The sequence below is a fragment of the Bubalus bubalis genome, chromosome 6, assembly GCF_019923935.1.
Source record: "Bubalus bubalis isolate 160015118507 breed Murrah chromosome 6, NDDB_SH_1, whole genome shotgun sequence".
NCBI classification, from domain to species: Eukaryota; Metazoa; Chordata; class Mammalia; order Artiodactyla; family Bovidae; genus Bubalus; species Bubalus bubalis.
In genome coordinates, this window is record NC_059162.1 from 66,345,992 (window position 1) to 66,364,651 (window position 18,660).

Consider the following 18,660-nt stretch of genomic DNA (forward strand, 5'->3'; position numbering starts at 1 on the left):
AGTCTTAGGGACTGACTCACATTAACCAGATTCACAAGAACAGATGTCATCACATCACTGTATTAATCATAGGGTCCAAGTGGGCTCCTGTGCTTCCCTCTCATGAGCCAGAAACTTCCTGGGCAAAATGTATAAGCAAAGACCCAGCCATGAAGGTCCAAGACAGCAAGGCTAAGGGAGGAGAGAAGGCAGTGTGCCCCAGACCCTGGGTTCCAAGACTCCAAAAGCAAATGATGGACAGTAGATGTTTTAGAGTCCCTCCCAACTGCACGACTCTCAGTTTATCAGGCCTCTCTACCCTTCTTGGGAATAAATCACTTGAAATTTTTTTCCAACTGGGTACCTAAGAAGCTTAGTGAGCATGGCTGACACCGGGGAAAAGGACATGAGCACAGAGGATAATTCTTATGGGCCAAGGCTGTCAACAGGTAACTCAGTGGCACACAGTCCACGGGTATGTTTGGGAGTGTGCACTGTTTTCAGACTTTTTAAGTTAATTGCCAACTTTTAAAAGTTGGGTGATTTCTCATCAAAAATCAAATGTTAAGTTTCTCTTGGAGGCTGACACATGCCTACAAAACAATAATAATTAGAGTTGACAACTTTACTTTGGGGTCTGCAGCTCTCTGCCCTCCTTTTCAGACACTTGGGCCTCCCTGGTGGCTCAGCTGGTAAAGAAACCACCTGTAATGCGGGAGACCTAGGTTCAACCGTGGGTTGGCAAGATCTCCTGGAGAAGGGAAAGGGTACCCACTCCAGTATTCTGGCCTGGGGAATTCCATGGGCTCTATAGTCCATGGGATCGCAAAGAGTTGGACACAACTGAGCAAGTTTCAATTTCAATTTCAAATTTCATCAAGATACAGAGTTTCTCACTACATATGATTATGAAGCATTACTTGCCATTTCTTATACTAGTGCCTGTCTTAGAGCACACTTTTATTTCAAAGAAATAAATATATACACACACATATATATACTATAATTCATCTAGGGACAATAACATGGATCATCTGGGGAAGACAATTTAAAGGTAATGTTGGGACTTCTCAGGCAGTCTAGTGGTTAAGACTTCACCTTCCAATGAAGAGGATATGGAATCAATCTCCACCATTGGTAAGATCCCACATGCCTTGCAGCCAAAAAAAAAAAAACACACAAGGAGGACTTCCCTGGTGGTCCAACAGTTAAGAATCTGCCTACCAGTGCAAGGGATACAGGTTCAAGTCCTGGTCTGGGAAGATTCCACTGCTGCAGAGCAACTAAGCCAGTGAGTCACAACTACTGAAGCCCGCATGCCTGGAGCCAGTGCTTCACAACAAGAGAAGCCACCACAACGAGAAGAGCGAACACCACAGCTAGAGAGTAGCCACCCCAAGCCACAACGAAGACCTGATGCAGCCAAAAATAAATAAATACAATTTTAAAGAACAATTTATTAAAAAAAAAAAGAAGCAATATTGTAACAGATTCAATAAAGACTTTAAAAAAGAGTCCACATCAAAAAAAAAAAAAAAAACCAATCTTTAAAAAATAAAATAAAGGTGATTTTTTAAAAACTGATCATTTAATATGTCCCAGGTACTAGAAATTCTCCCAGCTGGTTGCTCCCAGCTTCAGGGATGGGCCACACAAATGGAATCTAATTGATCCTCTCTATCACTTTGCCAACAAAGGTTCGTCTAGTCAAGGCTATGGTTTTTCCTGTGGTCACGTATGGATGTGAGAGTTGGACTGTGAAGAAGGCTGAGCGCCGAAGAATTGATGCTTTTGAACTGTGGTGTTGGAGAAGACTCTTGAGAGTCCCTGGGACTGCAAGGAGATCCAACCAGTCCATTCTGAAGGAGATCAGCCCTGGGATTTCTTTGGAAGGAATGATGCTAAAGCTGAAACTCCAATACTTTGGCCACCTCATGTGAAGGGTTGACTCATTGGAAAAGACTCTGATGCTGGGAGGGATTGGGGGCAGGAGGAGAAGGGGACAACAGAGGATGAGATGGCTGGATGGCATCACTGACTCGATGGACATGAGTCTGAGTGAACTCTGGGAGTTGGTGAGGGACAGGGAGGCCTGGCGTGCTGTGATTCATGGGGTCGCAAAGAGTCGGACACGACTGAGCAGCTGATCTGATCTGATCTGATCACAGTGATGGTTTCAGAGGTGGACACATGAACAAAGGTCAGTGGGAAAAAAATCTAAGGACTTTTACTAGAAATTCTGAGATAAGGACACTCTGCTTTTCTGTTCTGTGTGAATAAGGAAGCACATGGTCCCAGCCATTGCTGACCACCATCTTGGGCCACCTTAAGATGACCTATAGATGATGAAGCTGATGCTTCAGGCGGCAGAACAGAAAGGAAGGACAATAAATGGGGTCCTGATCACATTGTATGTGCCCTTACATAGAGCTTTGTTGATGCCAGCATCACTCATGGATGGTTGATTTAAAAGATTCCCTCTTCTGCATTAGCCAGTTTGGTAAGGTTTTCTACTGTCTCCAACTGAAAGATACCTCACAGATACAGAATTGTGTCTGAGCAATGAAGCTTCTAAAAAGGCCTTCCAGGACTTTCCTGGTGGTCCAGTGGCTAAGACTCTGCACTCCCAATGCAGGCGGCTTAGGTTCAATCCCTGGTTAAGGAACTAGATCCTGTAGGCAACAAGGAAAACCCAGCACAGCAAGATAAATAAAATTTAAAAAAAAGAATTTCCAATGCCTGAACTTATACAAACAGCACTGTCCATAAACAGCTCCTGTGCTCCCCTCTCTACCTTCGCCCCCACCACACACGCACTCTCTCTCTCTCTCTGAATAGTTGACATAATATCTAGCTTTGCCCCAGAATTTAAAAATTTTAACTGTCCATTCCCTTTTTCTATGTGTCCTTCCTCTCCCCAACATTCCTCATATGTCTTTAGCAATGGGGTTGTTTATGTTTTGATTCAGCTGGCAGGGTGCTGGCACAGATAAGAAGGAAAAGGAGATAAGTGGATGCCACATACACAAGGCAGCTATTGGATCAAAGGGCTGGCAACACGTGACCCAACCCTCCCCACCCCACCCTCCCACAAAAAAAGGCTAAAGAAAGTGACTTAACTGCTCCTTTGATGAGACTTAACAGTGTATGACAAGTGTCAGAAGGGAAATACTATGCCAAAAATCATCTTGTTCTTTTAGATAAGGTGTCATCTAAGAAAAACTCAACCCTATTTTTCACAACTCCCTGAAATTACAGAATGCATATCTGGGATAATTTTAATCCAGAGGGGACTGTGTTACAAAAAAATATTATAAACCTCTAGACTCTAATATTAATACAAAGAATTTTAAAGGATGGCTAAAGTATTTTCATCCTTCTATACTTATTTTATCCATAGGATGATTTTATGGGAATTCAAAAACTGTTCACTTTTATTAGTGGTTTATTACACATATTTTTCCTCCAGCTTTTAAAAAGTTTAGTAGTTGCAAAAACAATCCCACCAATTTAAAAAGTCAATACAGTGTAATCTACCACATTTCTAACATAGACCACTTAAGATAATACTAAAGAAAACTTTCTAAAAAGAGTATATAGTTAAAAACTATGCTGCTGCTACTGCTGCTAAGTCGCTTCAGTCGTGTCTGACTCTGTGCGACCCCATAGACGGCAGCCCACCAGGCTCCACCGTCCCTGGGATTCTCTAGGCAAGATCACTGGAGTGGGTTGCCATTTCCTTCTCCAATGCATGAAAGTGAAAAGTGAAAGTGAAGTCGCTCAGTCGTGTCCGACCCTCAGTGACCCCATGGACTGCAGCCCACCAGGCTCCTCCATCCATGGGGTTTTCCAGGCAAGAGTACTGGAGTGGGGTGCCATCGCCTTCTCCATTAAAAACTATAAAGCCTCTAAAAGAAAAATTATTTCTCTACTTCCTAGACTAGGAATCCTTGTCTTTTTTTTTTTTTTAAATAACTGTTTTCTGGTTATAAAAGTTAATAGTTTATATTTAAAATGTGAAATACACAAGAAACCTAAAGAAAAAAGTCAGGCTTTCCAGATGGCACTCAGTCAGTTCAGTCAGTTCAGTCGCTCAGTCGTGTCCGACTCTTTGTGACCCATGAATCGCAGCACGCCAGGCCTCCCTGTCCATCACCAACTCTCGGAGTTCACTCAAACTCACGTCCATCGAGTCGGTGATGCCATCCAGCCATCTCATCCTCTGTTGTCCCCTTCTCCTCCTGCCCCCACTCCTTCCCACCATCAGACTCTTTTCCAATGAGTCAACTCTCCACATGAGGTGGCCAAAGTACTGGAGTTTCAGCTTTAGCATCATTCCTTCCAAAGAACACCCAGGACTGATCTCCTTCAGAATGGACTGGCTGGATCTCCTTGCAGTCCCAGGGACTCTCAAGAGTCTTCTCCAACACCACAGTTCAAAAGCATCAATTCTTCAGCGCTCAGCTTTCTTCACAGTCCAACTCTCACATCCATACATGACCACAGGAAAAACCATAGCCTTGACTAGACAGACCTTTGTTGGCAAAGTAATGTCTCTGCTTTTGAATATGCTATCTAGGTTGGTCATAATTTTCCTTCCAAGGAGTAAGCGTCTTTTAATTTCATGGCTGCAGTCACCATCTGCAGTTTGGTAAAGAATCTGCCTGCCAATGCAGGAGATTGAGATATGGGTTTGATCCCTGGATTGGGATGATTCCCTGGAGTAGAAAGTGGCAACCTACTGCAGTATTCTTCCCTGAAGAATCCCATGGACAGAGGAGCCTAGGAGGCTACAGTCCATGGGGCCGCAAAGAGTCACACGCAACTGAGCATATACAAACAAGTCATTCAAAACCCACCGCCAGAGATAACTGTTAACATTTCTATATATATACATACATATATATATATATATATACACACTGCAAGTCATTTTTCTTCTATATTTAAATATAGTTTAAAAAAGGATATTACTGTACATTGTTTTGTAATTGCCTTTTTTAATCTATCAAACATTTTCCTATACATTAAGAGAACTGTTTATCTGCTTAACTTTTTCTGAAGACACACTCTGACAATTTTGAGTGTAATTTGGCAGATCCATTTCTTACAATTATATGACAACTCCCATTATACAAATACTGTTATTAATAGAATGTGCATTATTAGAAAAAGAGCAATTTTACCAATGTGACATTACCTTTACACTGTTACACCATATTAAGGAAGACATATCACATATTAGCATCAGTTTTGACCCCTTTGTCTATTGCTATTTTAATTACTAAGCCTACAAACAGCCAAGAACTATTATCTACCTTCTATTTGTGGTTGTCATTAATTCCAAAGGCTCCTTAAATGTTGTAGTTCTAAGAAATCAATCACTGTTTAGGGTAAGTGAACTGGGTAATACAGATGACAGAGTTTTTCCTATAATAGAATATAATAATTTTACTTTTCATGGATTAAAAACATGAATATTTAGTAAGTTTTCCTTAATGAGAGTTTATAGCTAGAATAGAAAAGACTGAATATTTAGCCTGGGTCTGTATCAAAGGAGGGGCTTCCCTTGTGGCTCAGCTAGTAAAGAATCCACCTGCAATGTGGGAGACCTGGGTTCAATCCCTAGATTGGGAAGATCCCCTGGAGAAGGGAAAGGCTACCCACTCCAGTATTCTTGCCTGGAGAATTCCAAGGACTGTATAGTCCATAGGGTCACAAAGAGTTGGACACAACTGAGTGACTTTCACTTTATCCAGCTGAGTCTTTACATGGGAAACACATTTATCAGTTACACCCAGCATTCATCTAACACATCCGCCACACCCCACGAAAGAGAACTTGGCTCCTCATTTATCTTCTCCCGGAGTATCTTTGTGGTAAATGCCAAACCCATGTCTATCTAGATATAAGAAGGGCAGAATAAACTCTGGGACATAAAGGGATGATTAAGTGGTATGTTCCAGCCCCCAAATTTGACCTTAAGTCTTTGCCAAAAAAATACATGAGAGCATCACTGTCACATAAAATGCAATGTATCTAAAATTAAACTTCTCTCCCTTTCTCTCAAACCATTACTACATTCAACTCCCCCATTTCCAAATACCACTTTTATCACAGGCTCTGATAATAGAAACCTGGGGTCACATTTGTTTCTTCCAAACCCTTGTCTCCTCCCTCTTTTAGCTAAAGAGCATAATCCCACCTCCAACCCCCATTTGTGCCTCTGCAATATTATTCAGTCAAATTCCCACTGCTGCCTCCAATCCCAGGCCCTATTATTTCCTCCTGGACTGCTGCAGCAGCCTCTGACATGGCACCTCCTCTAATCAAATACAGCCAACATTCCTCTTCCGGGCTTAATTCCCCAAAGGATTTCATTACTTCATTCTTTGGTTCTAATATCTCAATGATTCCCTGTTATCCTCTCCAACAAGCTCAGGTTCCCCACCTAGTTTCCAGAGATCTTCTTAACATGGCTTGGAGCTTCTTTTGCAGCCTGATTTTCTGTAGTCCCTCCAAGTCTAGGTTGTTTTCCACAGGAAGCCCTCCTTCCTTATGTGTACTTTTCCTGCCATCTTATAAGGCCAAGTTCAACTGTAATCTTTTTCAACAATCTTCCTCACCTACTAATATCTTTACCCTTTCTTCATCATTCAGTTGCTAAGCCATGTCCAGCTCTTTGCTCTGAGAGCTCTTAGTTTATTTAGTTCAGTTCAGTCGCTTAGTCATGTCCAACTCTTTGCGATCCCATGGACTGCAGCACTCGAGGCTTACCCGTGTTTCACTATTTCTCAGAGTTTGCTCAAACTCATGCCCATTGAGTTGATGGTGCCATCCAACCATCTTATCCTCTGTTGCCCTCTTTCCTTTTGCCTTCAGTCTTTACTAGCATAAGCGTCTTTTCTAATGAGTGGGCTTTTTGCATCAGGTGGCCAAAATATTGGAGCTTCAGCACCAGTCATTCCAATGAATATTCAGGGTTGATTTTCTTTAGGTTTGACTGATTTGATCTCCTTGCAGTCCAAGGGACTCAAGAGTCTTCTCCAGCACCACAGTTTGAAAGCATCCATTCTTCAGTGTCAGTCTTCTTTATGGTCCAACTCACATCTGTACATGGCTACTGGAAAAACCATAGCTTTGACTATATAGACCAACTTAAATCTCTGCAGTAGATTTAAATTTTTGCTCCACAATTCTGGAGAAAAGAATATCAGATGGAATCTGACTAGGAGCCCCTCACTTTACAATCTTGGTGAGAAATTGAGTCTTGGTTTTGCTTTGGAGTCTCCCCGTCTCAGGATCCAAAAGACTGATGTGGTGCTCAGTCCAACACAGATGCTACCCTGAATCTCAATGTCCAAGTCAATATATCCATGCCCAGGGCACAGAGACTCTTTAACCTCAGATTGCAAGGAGACAGCTCTTACAGCTCTGAGTTCCCTTTGCAACTCTATCAGGGGGCCTATCACCTCTCATGGGGAGTTCCATGGGAATGAGATGCTGGTAATTTTGGAGTACTTGCAGGAGAAGATGAGCACATGTCCTTCTACTCTGCCGTCTTGGAGTTTCACACGATAGCAAAGTAATGCTCAAAATTCTCCAAGACAGGCTTCAACAGTATGTGAACTATGAACTTCCAGATGTTCAAGCTGGATTTAGAAAAGGCAGAGGAACCAGAGATCAAATTGCCAACATCCACTTGGATCATGGAAAAAGCAAGAGAGTTCCAGAAAAACATCCACTTCTGCTTTATTGATTATGCCAAAGCCTTTGACTGTGTGGATCACAACAAACTGTGGGAAATTCTTAAACAGATGGGAATACCAGACCACCTTACTTGCCTCCTGAGAAATCTGGATACAGGTCAAGAAGCAACAGTTAGAACTGGACATGGAACAACAGACTGTTTCCAAATCGAGAAAGGAGTACATCAAGGCTGCATATTGTCACCTTGCTTATTTAACTTATATGCAGAGTACATCATGAGAAATGCTGGGCTGGAGGAAGCACAAGCTGGAATCAAGATTGCTGGGAGAAATATAAATAACCTCAGATATGCAAATGACACCACCCTTATGGCAGAAAATAAAGAAGAACTAAAGAGCCTTTTGATGAAAGTGAACGAGGAGAGTGAAAATTTGGCTTACAGCTCAAGATGCAGAAAACTAAGATCACGGCATCCGGTCCCATCACTTCATGGCAAATAGATAGGGAAACAAAGGAAACAGTGACAGACTTTCTTTTGGGGGGCTCCAAAATCACTGCAGATGGTGACTTCAGCCACAAAATTAAAAGACGTTTGCTCCTTGGAAGAAAAATTATGACCAACCTAGATAGTATATTAAAAAGCAGAGACATTACTTTACCAACAAAGGTCCTTCTAGTCAATGGTTTTTCCAGTGGTCATGTATGGATGTGAGAGTTGGACTATAAAGAAAGCTGAGTGCCAAAGAATTGATGCTTTTGAACTGTGGTGCTGGAGAAGACTCTTGAGAGTCCCTTGGACTGCAAGGAGATCCAACCAGTCCATCCTAAAGGAAATCAGTCCTAAATATTCATTGGAAGGACTGATGCTGAAGCTAAAACTCCAACACTTTGGCCACCTGATGTGAAGAACTGACTCACTGGAAAAGACCCTGGTGCTGGAAAAGATTGAAGGTGGGGAGGAAAAGGGGATGACAGCGGATGAGATGGTTGGATGGCATCACTGACTCAATAGACATGAGTTTGAGTAAGCTACAGGAGTTGGTGATGGACAGGCAAGCCTGGTGTGCTGCAGTCCATGGAGTCGCAAAGAATCAGACATGACTAAGCTACTGAACTCAACTGGGACACTGGTCTTTGATACTGTTGGGACATACTAAAGCTATCTGTCCCATAGCTTATTTGTTGGGGAAATGCCTTCCCAATCTTACCACATCTCCCAGCCTCCCTCACTCTCAGCCTCAGGAGCCTACCCAATCATGGACATATCAGCTCTCAGCTGAACTACACTTTGTTTAAGTCTGTTACAGCATATAGATCATACGGTTTGCATTATATTCTAAGAAAGGGGCTATTCTGGTGGCTCAGTTAGTCAAGAATCCAACTGCAATGCAGGAGACTCAGGTTCAATCCCTGGGTTGAGAAGATTCCCTGGAGAATGAAATGGCAACCCATTCCAAAATTCTTGCCTGGGAAATCCCATGGATAGAGAAGCCTGGTGGGCTACAGTCCCTGGAGTGGCAAGTGTTGAACACAACTTAGCAGCTAAACCACCACCATTACCACCACTGTCAAACAGACAGTAACACATAATGTTAAGAACAGAAGCCTCAGGAGTAAACAGGAATGGAGTACCATACTTGCACTAAATGACCTCCAGGAGGTATTAAACTGCCCAAAACCTCAGTTTACTTATCTGGAAGACCCTCATAGGAACAACACAAGGATTAAGTCAAGCCAGAATAGTAGAAATCCTAGTAGCAATGACTTACATTTATGCAGCACTGTGTGTCAAGCATTATTGTGTGTGATTTACATATATTAATTCATTCAACCCCCACGACACTTCATGGATAAGTAAACAGACACAGGGGCTTCCGCAGTGGCTTGGGGTAAAAGAACCCATATGCGATGCAGAAGACTCGTATTCAATCACTGAGTCGGGAAAATCCCCTGGTAAAGGAAATGGCAACCCACTCAGTATTCTTGCCTGGAAAGTTCTACGGACAGAGGAGCCTGGCAGGTCACAAAGAGTTGGACAAGACTGAGTGACTAACACTTTCACTTCACTTCAAACAGACATAAAAGGGAATAAGTAAGTAGTCCAAGATCACGTAAGAAGCAGCAGAGATAGGAATTCAACCCAAGCAGTCTGGCTCAGAATCTATGCTCTTATTCATTATACCATATTGCTTCTAATATTCTCTTATTCTTTATACCATATTGCTTCAAATGGTAACTATGACTGCTATTGGTAGAACTACTTGAGTGTTAATGTATTTGCCTCTTTATGTAAATTGCAAAGCTCCTTGAGGAGAATAAAAACATGCTGACTCATCCATAACAAGTGTTAGGGAGCTGGCTGTGGAGGCTCATTGCAGGGTTAGAAGCCTACCTCCCTCCCTCACTAGCCAGCTCTAAAACCTTGGACAGATTGCCTAACCTTTTAGAATGGTTGTAAGGATTAAATTATTTCCAATTTAGAAAGTACTTAGGAAAGTGAATGGCAGCTATGACAATGACATACTGATATGTTTCATTATTTGATATGAGATGTGATTTACCATCTGTCCTTCCAGGATACAGAAGAGGGCCAGAGCTCTCAACAAACACTTGCTAATCACCAACTCACCCACTTTGCTTTCCTTGCTTCATGTGGGCTCATTTTGTTGCTAAAATTACTCCTTACTTCCCTGGCGGTCCAGCGGTTAAGACTCCATACTCCCAATGCAGGGGGCACAGATTCAATTTCTGATCAGGGAACTAGATCCCCCAGGCTGCAACTAAATATCCCACATACCGCAACAAAGATCAAAGATCCGGCATGCTGCAACTAAGAGCTGGAGCGGCCAAATAAATACATAGTTTTCAAAATAAAATAAAATTACTCCTTAAAGAAAGGGCTATCCCTTCAAGATAACAGTAATACTAGCAGCTAACTTGTACCAAACACTTCTATGCACCAGGGACTGACTATTCTAAGATTATTTTCATGTGTTTAGTCATTTAATCCTCACAACAGCCCAATGTTGTTGATGCTATGATCTTTATTTTTGTGGAAGGAAACCAAAACACAGAAAGATTAATTCATCCAATGTCATATTAACACACAGCCCAGATGTGGCAGAGTCTATGGATTTAACTACTTACACTTTGGTGTCCCTTTAGCAACATATTCCTTAGTACATATAAAAGTACCAAAAGCACTGTTGCTTGAATGATGTTCACTCGAAATACCATGAATAATAGAAATTATTTTTTAAATGTTTGAAGTGTCTATCTAAACAGTCATAGAGTTTCCCTTAATAGACTTAGTCCTTGAAAATGAACACATCCGTTAGGCTGAATCACAAAGATGAAGACCGAGTTTTCCAGCTGTGAATGACTCAAAGGACTCGGACGTACTTCACATACTGAACATCCTATTCTGATGGGCACACAGCACAGAAATGAGGTCTCTAAAAGAAGACAGAGCCCAGAGATCTGTAACAAAATCTAACCTCAAAACAAAGACTATCAATGCTTTAGGAGGCACACATTCTTTCAACCCCCTTTTTGGTTTTCAAAACACTTCACAGAAATATTTCAGACCTCCTTCCACAAACCTCTTTCCATAAAGGGCAACAATAACAAAGTAAAGAAATTCTCCAGGATAAGTGAAGTGGAGACTCATCTAAATAAAACTGAATCAAAGTCTCATAATATTTATTAAAGACCTCATAAGAAAATAAACTAGTTGAGCAAGTCTGATCCTAAAGCCAGTTAAATGGAAGAATGAATTTCCATAGCCTTGGGAAACAGGTTTATAGGGCAGACTCTGGAGGGTTGAGCTCATTGTGGAGACATGTTCCTTTTCACTGGCAAAAGAGGAAAGGAAGTGAGCCATGCCCTAAAAAAAAAAAAAATTACCACTAGAGGCATTCCAGCCGCTACTTGATAAGGACTGGGAAGGTTGCCATCAACTCCTAGCTAGAAGGAAGAAAATTTGGATCTGAAAGCAGCTGACCAGGAGAAACCATGTTAGATATGAATAAGATTTCCCATTAAATTGCAAGGTTTTAACAAGGGAGTCATTTAAACCAGTTGCTACTGTGATACAAAGTGAGAAATATATATATATATAAAATGTGTGTGTGTGTGTGTGTGCACGTGCACGCAAGCGCTTAGTCGCTCAGTCGTGTCTGACTCTTTGCAACCTCATGGACTGTAGCCCCCCAGGCTCCTCCGTCCATGGGAATTCTCCAGGAAAGAATACTGGTGTAGGTTGCTATGCCCTCCTCCAGGGGATCTTCTCAACCCAGGGACTGAACCCAGGTCTCCTGCATTGCAGGCGGATTCTTTGCGGTCTAAGTCACCAGGGAAGCCCAAGAATACTGGAGTGGGTAGCCTATCCCCTCCCTGGGAGATCTTCCCAACCCAGGGATCGAACTGGGGACTCCTGCATTGCAGGCAAATTCTTTACCAGTTGAGCCACCAGGGAAGCCCATATACTTTATATCATGACCCATAAATATATACCTAACTGAAATACACATATATGCATATATGAAAACATTGAAACCAAAACACTTACTCTTACTAGGCACAAAGCACTATGAAATTTCCAATTCTATTCTATTTTGTGTTCTCAGCACACTGGTTGAGACCTACTAGCTGAAAACAGTGATTTAAACCAGCAGAGGAGATTCTGAGGGTATGTTTTATAATAATAGCCATTATTCCTCCCTCAGAGCCCCACAGCCAAGTTAGGAAAACTGCAATGGCGCATCTGTTCTTGGGACAAGCGACTTGCTCCTGAGTGCTTGGGTAAAGGCCAGCCAGACACTGGCTTCTCCATGTCCAGCCATTCCTCACTGTGCTGACTATTCTTTCTAGTCCTTAAATGCAGGGTTCCCCCACAGCTCTGGTCTTGTCATTTTTCTCTTATTACTCTGAGTAACTGGATTTTATTTCCATGGCTTCAAATTACTCAGAAATCCCATTCTGTAGGTCCCAATTCTAAATGCTCACCTACCTCTTACAGATATCCAACTGAATTGCCCCACAGATTTCAAACTCTTAAGACTCAAAATTGCACTGTAAGTACAATCTCTTTTCCCTGTCTCCTCACCTAAATCTTTCTTTTCCAGTTTTCCTCCTCTCAAAGAATGGCAATGCACAATCCACAAATCTGTGAGTCACAATTTGCGATTTCTTTTCCTATATCTTTACATCCAATGGGTTACCAAGTCTACGTTCTTAATATTCAGTGGTGGTTGGTGCTCCCATGCAGGGGCCCTGGGTTCGATCCCTGGTCAGGGAACTAGACCCCACACACTACAACTAAAGATCCCACTGCCACAATGAAGAGGGAATATCCTGCATTCTTCAATTATGACCTGGTGCAAACAAACAAATATTCAGTGGTATGCAGGTAAATGTTTAACAATCAACCTTCCAAATTAAAAAAAAAAATAAGAAGCAGCAGCCCTGACTTGTAGCACTTGCCTATTTCCATGATGTAAACACCCACCCAGGGCCAGTTTCAAGCAACCAACTTGATGCCACTGAACATGGAATTGAAACAGATGGGTATGAATGGTTCCAGCACACTACTGTCTATTCCAAGGAACCGTTTCTGATCTCCATACCTACTGGTACTGCCTTAATTCAGGATTTCATCCTTCTTCTTCTCAACACGACAGTCTTTATTGATTTCCTGACCTCTAAATCATGCCCTACCTTCTGACACGGTCTCCAAAATACCTATCTAAAATCCAAGTCTCATTAAGGTTTTCCACTGCCTAACCCCCTAGTGGTTCTCCACTGTCCACTCTTTAGCTGCATACATAAGGCCCTTGATCATTTGGTCACCACTGCCTCTTGAGCTTCTTCTCTTGCCACATCACCACTAGAACCTCTATTCTAATCACACCCCAAGACATCATTTTCTGAGATACACAACACTGCTCTGTGATTCTGCACATTGCTTATTCTAGTCCTACTTCCTAGGACAACCTTGTCTAATTTGTTCTCTGAGTCAGCCTCTTAAGATTCAGCTCAAATTCCTTCTCCAGGAAGCTTTTTCTAAACTCCTTGGTTGGTTTGATATATCCCATCTTTAAGACCTCCAGTACCTTCTATCACTTCTAACATCCTTTATTGAAATTTTTTGTATCTATCTCTTCCCACTAAATATGAGTTTCTTGAAGGCAAGAACTGGTCTTATTTATGGATATACCAATCATGTAGTGTGGTAATGGAACACACAGGAGGCTCTCAATAAGCAATGATTATTACCCCAGCAAACTTGTACCCTAAGACCATTGTATGCTAATTACTCAATTATTTGTTAAATGAAAATATATCAGTATGTTCTTACCATCTGCCCAGGGCCAAAGAACTGCTAAGATACCTTACCTATATCTTCTATATTGTCAGGAAATCCAAGATCTACTGCCATAGTAAAAGAACTTGCACTATATTTTCTTTCTTTCTTTCTTTCTTTTTTTTTTTTTTTTTTTTTTTTGCTTATTGGCCTCTGCCTCAGTTTCCCAGCACTATCACAATGAAGACCCACATAGCTTAAACAACAAAAGCTTGTTTTCTTACAGTTATGGAAGCTAGAAGTCTGTTGCCAGGGTCACTTTCTTCTGAGGTCTATCTCCTTTGTTTGCATTTGGCTGTCTTTATGTTCACATGGTATTCTCCCTCTATGTGCCTCCATGTCCAAATTTCCTCTTCTTATAAATACACCAGTCATATTGCACCAGGAGCCACTCTGATGACCTCATTTTAACTTAGTCACCTCACTAGAGATCCTATCTCCAAATATAACCACATTCTGAGGTACTGGAGACTAGGACTTCAACATACAAATATTAGGGGGACACGATTCAGTCCATAACGGCCTCCTAGACTGTGAGTGCCTCAAAAGGCAGGAGCTATACATTAAGTCTTCTTTCTTAGTATATGCCATGCCTAGCAGAGTACCTGGAACACAGCCGATTTTCAAATTATTTGTGGCATATATAAGTGAAGGATCTTCCAGGAGTGCAGTCCAAATCTATGGAGTGAAGCCCCTTCCAAGTTTGGTGGCCAGCATCAAGAAGAGTTTTAGCCCTTCCCTGAAAGAGAGCTTGATATTGTCATGGTCTCCAGATGGCCCTGTACTAAAGAGCCATTTATACAGAACCCAACACTTAGTGGAATAATAAAATCCTTAAGACTGGACACCCAAAGCCAGTTGACAATATTCTCTTTCTCTCCAGACTCATTCTGATATGCTCAGACTGATAGCATCATGCATGGCTAGAATCAAAGTCAAAAGAAAACAAACACTTCTTTACCTAAAAGACGTGTAACAGCTTAAAGAAACAGTTTGCTGCTAAGTCACTTCAGTCATGTCCGACTCTGTGTGACCCCATAGATGGCAGCCCACCAGGCTCCCCTGTCCCTGGGATTCTCCAGGCAAGAATACTGGAGTGGGTTGCCATTTCCTTCTCCAATGCGTGAAAGTGAAAAGTGAAAGTGAAGTCACTCAGTCATACCCGACTCTTCCCAACCCCATGGACTGCAGCCTACCAGGCTCCTCCATCCATGGGATTTTCCAGGCAAGAGTACTGGAGTGGGTTGTCATTGCCTTCTCCAAAGAAATGGTTTAAAGGCATGGAAATCTGCCTTTTCCTACCCAAAAAGAAACTTCCTCCCCTTCACTGTTCACCTGTCAGTTAAGTAGCCTGCCTTCTCCACTATCAAGATGGACATATGACCTAATAAACTCCCCCTCCAAGGAATTTGAATCCTAATTGGAGTAACCTAAAGATACATGCATTGGAAGTGACTTGGCAGCAGCAGCAGCATGAAGGGTTCCTGGTTCATACATCCCTGAAACAGGCTTGGTTCCTACCTTTCCAAGACTTGATTGAACTGTCTTTGTTTCTGAGACCAAACTGATAGTCTCTCCAAAAACTGACATTTCCTAACATTAGAAAGTGCTTATTGTGTAGCTCTCAAAGAATCTGGACACATATATGGACCCCAGAAGTTGGGTGTTGGTAGTGGTGAATGTAAAATATAGAAATAGAGTGGGCAGCAAGGAGTTCCTCATCAGCAGCTCATCGTATCTGCTGTGTAAGCACACCGCTGCCAACTACATTATTCCCTCCTGTATTTTGGGACACAGTCCACATGCCTTCCCCAGCTAAATTGTTGGGAAGTTGGTAGGAAAACGTCAAGATACTGGAGTGTGTGGCTATTTCTGACAGCTTTTGGTAAAGTCCCAGAAATGACTTAGGTCATCTTGGCTGAAGCTATAAAATTCTGCCTTACCTAGACTGGCCCTTTCTCCTGGTAGGAATCCAAGATGACAGAGAGTCAGATAATCATGAAGAACTTTAAATTTGAATCAATTCATCAATGAAAATGCTAGAAAAAACACAGGCGGGAAGGAAACATAGCAAAAGATAAGATTGGGATGGAGAAAATGGGGCCAAGACTGGTCCCCCATGAACCTCCTGATGTATACTGCCTTCCCAGCAAAGAGCTAAGTGCTGGAAAAAGGTCACAGGATGAGAAACAAATGAATTGTCTTTATCCAAGAGGCAAAAAAGAAAGGCACCAAAATTAAGGGCTCAAAGCTAGGCAGAGAAACCAGTCCTATTCTAAAAGACCCCAGGCTAGAGCCCAGAGGCAAAGATCAATCAACAGAGTGGAAAATGCATATAGACCAGCAGGTATAATTTGGGTTAAATTGAGTGAAGCTGCCTTTGAAACCTTGGAAAACAAAAACTTGTTACTGCTCCCAAATCAATCTCTAGGTACCTTAACCTTTATCACCAGAATGTGAGCTGCCAAAATAACGTAACCTCGTTAGGAAAAACCTATTCATTGTCCTTTTCAAATTTGTCCATGGAATTCACATGAAGCAAAGACCAGGTTCAGCCATTGCAGGCATGTAAGGCAGTGAAGTACACCAACTATCTACACATGTGTCTCAAATATTGAAGGAAAACTCTAATCATGGAGCTGCTGCTGTTGTTAAGTCGCTTCAGTCGTGTCCGACTCTGTGCGACCCCATAGACAGCAGCCCACCAGGCTCCCCCGTCCCTGGGATTCTCCAGGCAAGAACACTGGAGTGGGTTGCCATTGCCTTCTCCAATGCATGAAAGTGAAAAGTGAAAGTGAAGTCGCTCAGTCGTATCCGACTCTTAGCGACCCCATGGACTTCAACCCACCAGGCTCCTCCATCCATGGGATTTTCCAGGCAAGAGTACTGGAGTGGGGTGCCACTGCCTTCTCTGAATCATAGAGCAGGAATAGCTAAATACAATGACCTCTGTAACATCCAAGACTAGTATCAACCTAACATCCAACTTAAGGTGTATCAGCAACTCTCTACAAAAAAACACAGGGACCACAAAATTTATATGCAGACAAGGAAAAACAGGAAGAGATTAACTCTGGAAAATAGATTGTGGTAGAGATAAATGTAGAAAGAAACTATACTACTTGAATTGTTCTAAGAGAAAAACTTAGATTTACAAAGAACCTAAATCAAATACTATTTATCTCAAACTGCCTACGTCCTATCATTCTATATGCTATGATGTCTGGGAAGCTGGTTACTAAACAAAGCCATTTCAAAAGGAGCTGCTAACGTTGTTTACAATTGCCAAGACATGGAAGCAACCTAAATTTCCATCGACAGAGGAATGAATAAAGAAGATGTGGTACATATATACAATGAAATATTACCCAACCATTAAAAAGAATGAAATAATGTCATTTGCAGCAACATGGATGGACCTAGAAATTGTCACACTGAGTGAAGTCAGAGAAAGAGAAATATCATATGACATCCCTTATATGTGGAATCTAAAAAGAAATTATACAAATAGTTATTTGCAAAACAAAAACAAACTTATAGAACAAAGTTATAATTGTCAGGGGAAAGGATTGGGGGGAGAAATAGTTAGGGAGTTTGGGATCGACATGTACACAGTGCTATATTTAAACTGGATAGCCATCAAGGGCCTACTGTACAGCACAGAGAACTCTGCTCAATGTTATGTGGCAGCCCAGGTGGGAGAGGAGTTTGGGGGAGAATAGATACATGTATATGTATGGCTGAGTCCCGTTGCTGTTCACCTGAAACTATCACAACATTGTTAATTGGCTATACTCCAAAACAAAATAAAAAGTTTTTTTAAAAGAAAAAAAGGGAGCTGCTAGATGGAAATCTGAGTGCTGGCCCACCTTCCTCTGTGGTAAGTGAGCTCAGATGCTATAATACACCATCTAGAATCATGGTATCTGCAGCAGTAGTTCCTAGAATGGCCTCTCCCGGAGCAGCAAGGGCGTAAGACATCCTTTTCTGACATCTTCTTGGAACTCTGTCTCCCACAAGCAATGCCATCTACACCACATTTCTATTACATGGCACAGAACCACTTGGAAGCCAGAGAAATTTTTTCAATTTCATATGGCTAGGATCTGCCCCTTACTTGTTAAGGGTGGGGAAATATAATTGCCCAGACCTGCCACATTCTCCCATCACTGTCATTAACTTCCCTGAGAAAACAGACACTGGAAACAAACTATAAGGAATCTTTATGTTGTGCGATAGACGAAAGAACATAAGGTAGGTGGAGTCACGGATGAGTAAGGGCAGGCCTAGGATGATTCTGCTGAAGATATTTTAACACTGATGAACACTAGGCCATCATTTGGCTCATTAAAATAGTGCTGTGATTAAGGGTAGTGAGAGAGAGAGGCTGGCACATATTCCTGTAGATGAGATGGCCCTGGGGGCTTGAACAACAGTTGGAACACAGCTGCCATGGCTAAAACCAAGCAAGTACAGATGCCACACCAAAGCAGAAGCAGTTCCCTACCATTCCATGCTGCCAAGTTCAAAATGCCAGTGGAGGAAAAGTATTGAAGGAAGTATTTAAAATAGACTAGATAGCTACTTTAAATACCAATTCTATGTGT

At 41.9% G+C, this 18,660-nt stretch overlaps 1 protein-coding gene across 5 annotated transcripts in view; it reads right to left on the reverse strand.

Annotated features, from left to right (window-relative positions):
• The window catches only part of GIPC2 (GIPC PDZ domain containing family member 2), a 99,048-nt gene that overhangs the window by 40,013 nt on the left and 40,375 nt on the right, over window positions 1-18,660 (reverse strand). The gene's annotated exons all lie outside the window — the stretch shown is intronic.